At 44.0% G+C, this 3380-nt stretch overlaps 1 long non-coding RNA gene across 1 annotated transcript; it reads right to left on the reverse strand.

Moving 5' to 3' along the window:
- Positions 1–1246: 1246 nt before the first annotated feature.
- On the reverse strand, positions 1247–3250 carry LOC308576184. The gene is made up of 2 exons (XR_014003134.1): positions 2360–3250; positions 1247–1972 (listed from the first exon to the last, which is right to left on the reverse strand). It is a non-coding gene; the product is annotated as an uncharacterized lncRNA (long non-coding RNA).
- Between the last annotated feature and the right edge of the window lie 130 nt (positions 3251–3380).

Here is a 3380-nt window from a genome sequence, read left to right on the forward strand (position 1 = left end):
GTAGGGATGAAATATTCCTAGGCAGAAGCACCTAGGTATCCCAGAGCCCTAATTTCTCTGTTCCATTTTATAAGCTCTGAAAGAACATGACTCTATCACAGTTTGCCTTGCCTGTGCATCATTCACAAACATAGCTAATTTATTGTAAATAAATAAATAAATAAAATAATTCATTTATTGTTTATTTATTGTGGCCATTGGTTCTGAGATTTACAAGACATTTCTACTGGGTTTTGAATGTGGCCTTGTTTTCTTTAAATTTCCATTGATGCCAAAAAGAATATTTTCAGAACCACAATGGAAATTTATCTTGAGCTACAAGGGCCCCACAAAACTGGTCAGCGTGCTTATTAATGTGACTGACAAGTGTGACAATCAGTATATCAGGAACTGTGACACATCCCTTCTCATACCTTGACCCCCAACCCAAGCCATGAGAACAGAAAAGAGCACAGTTCACACTATCAAAAATGCCGAGACTTCATTTATTGCTTCCTTGTTTCTGAACCAGAATGAGACATTGGAGGCATGACTCTGGATGTTTTAACTCAAGAATTGCTAACCTGGTGCCCTCCTCATGCTTTGGGCAACAATCCCCATCAGCTTCAGATGAAAATTGTCATCCAAAGCATCTGGAAGACCAAGCTGGAGACCCCTATTTCCCTCACAGAGGTGCAATTCCCAGAGTTCCCAGGGAAGATGAATTGATTCTTAAACCTGTCTGAGAATTTTAGCTCTGTGAGGGGAATCAAGGGTCTCCTGACAACTGTCACCATCTTATGCAAACTACAGCCCCCAGAATGCTTTGTGTGAAGCCACGACTGTTTAAAGGGTGATGGTACTGCTTTAAAGGTATAATGCAATTTATTTATGTATGCTACAGCAGTGGCAAGAGTCTTGATAGCACAAGGATGGACGAATGAGGAAACCCCGACAAAAGAACAGTGGCAAGAGAAATTGATGAACTATGCAGAACTGGCGAAACTGACATACAAATCGCGAGATAAGGACAACTGTGACTTTAAAGAAGAATGGGAACTTTTTACAAATTATTTAAAAAGAAAAAAAAATGAACTGGACTCCTTGGCAGGTTTTGAATAAACGTACACAAATTCATTGAGGGTTAATATAGTAGACAGATAATAAAAGGATATATACAATTTTACAGTATCCAGAGAATAACATGAGTTGAGAAATCAGAGAGAGGAGCTGAGGGAAGTCTTGGGGGGAGGGTTATTTGGGGAGAGGGGAGGGAAAAAAGGGGGGAAATAATGAAGATGATTTGTTTTGATAATTTGAAATGTTGAAATTGTTAACATTTTTTTAAAAAATAAAATAAAATAAATGTATAATGTAGATGGGGCCTTTGTTTGTGTAAAATATTTCTGCTTTCCCTTTGCACACACCCCACACACAATATGCAACCGTCGTACGATATCAGAAGGTTGCAGTGTCCATAATATCTCTACCAATCTGTTGCCTGCACTGAAAGTGACCTTTCCCTCTGTAGCAATACACACCAGGTGTATTATCTGCATACAGTCCCTTTGTACACTCTAAAGCAAATGACTGACGTTCAGACTTCTTTTGAATATGGGTGTTTCCAAGCAAAGGCTAAGCAAACGTCCTTCCTTTATTACCCTTGCCTAGCTCTACAACGCCCTTGAATTTGTAACCTTCCAATGTTTATTCCTGAGGTCTTACTGATGTTCTTGGTCAGCTACTGAATTTTCGGAGTATATATAAATGGCCTACTTTTTTTGCACTGGCTTTACTCGGCCAAAAGTATTAGCTTTAATGGGACTGTCCTCTGAGAGGACGCTCTATGATCACAATGTATGGCTGGAGAGGTGGAAGGTGCCAGTTGGGGAACCCCAAGAGAAGAAGGCTCAGAGTGTCGCAAATTCTTCACGGCGCTTTAGCAGAAATGCTCAGAGTTCCAGGTTCTTCAGTGCAGTATATTTATTGTGAGCTATATATACAAATCCCCTTCATGGATCACTGCCTTGCCATGGCGAAGGGGCTTGAATAACTCAGAGAAGCTATGAACTGCAGTATTTTTCGCCCTATAGGACGCACCGGCCCATAGGACGCACCTAGATTTTTTTTGGGGGGGGAATAAAGAAAAAAAAATTATTTCCCCCCCCCAGGCGTGGGGCTGGGGCGGGGGAAGCCCGAGCTTCCCCCTCCCCCAGCCCCCAGAACGGGACCCAGAGCCATGCCGTCTCACCATCAATCCCCCCCGCCAGCCTTCTAACCAAGTCGGGGGACAGTGGGAAAGGCGCGCTCTGGTCCATGGGATCATGAAGAGTCGGACACGACTAAACGACTAACATATACAACAAACATATACAAGAACAAACATATACAAATATCTACAGGCTATAATACACAAGCAGTTCATACAGTCAAGCAAAGTACCTGACTGCACCTTAAGGCAAATAGGAAGACCTCTAACTCTCTCTCTTTGACCACACTCCTCTACACCACCACCTTTACTGCTGGACAGGTTTCCCTTTTAAACCAATGACAGCCAATCAACTGTCAGCACATTACTGCTGAGTCGTTCTGACCCAGCACTTCCATAGAAAGCATTGCAGGCTGATTGCATCAGCTAGCAAACTCAAGCTTGCAGACTTACTATCTCACACAGCATTCTGTGATCCTGACACAGAGCAAGGGGATTGATGGTGAGACGGCAAGAAGTGGTCAGAGGCAGAAGAGGGAGAAGACTAGGACAAAAGTGGTGTTGGAAGCTGAAGAGGTAACAGGGTTTAGTGAGCAGGAAGAGGCTGTGGCAGAGAGCAGTCCAGAAGCAGAGGCAGAAGCAGAGACTGGAAAGGAGGGAAACCAAAAGACAGAGATGAGGCAGGCTGCTGAAGAAGCCAGGGAGTCTCCCCCTCCTGCTGCAACCAGCTCCCCTCTCCCGTGGTCTCAGAACCAGGAGACCTATGAAGAGGGTGGAGCAAAGCCAGTCACAGTGACAAAGTCTCAGATTGCTTGGGAAGGACCCAGGGGAGGAGGAAGCTTAGGGAACTGTGGGAAGGCAGGGACCTTCAGTCCTCCCAACTGCCTCATTGGGCAAGGTCTACCAGGAAGAGTTGCTGTGCTCACTCTAATCAGGAGTAGAGGGATGGTTAAGGGTTCTTCCAGATGGGCTTAACTGCAAATAGGTGACTGAGATATTGCAAAGAAGACATTGGCAATATTTCTTTTCTTTACGTATCTGATTTTCTCCAGGAAAGGTAAATCTGTATTTAACGGGGAGGGAGGCATTTGTTGCCAACAGTGTTGTATTGACGCTGCAAAAAGCTTGCCTGCATGAGGAGCACCAGTCTCACGATAAGCAAACATCTGGGTGTCTCTATTTCCCCTTAATT

Source organism: Podarcis bocagei (genome assembly GCF_964188305.1).
Source record: "Podarcis bocagei genome assembly, chromosome: 1".
Classification (NCBI taxonomy): domain Eukaryota; kingdom Metazoa; phylum Chordata; class Lepidosauria; order Squamata; family Lacertidae; genus Podarcis; species Podarcis bocagei.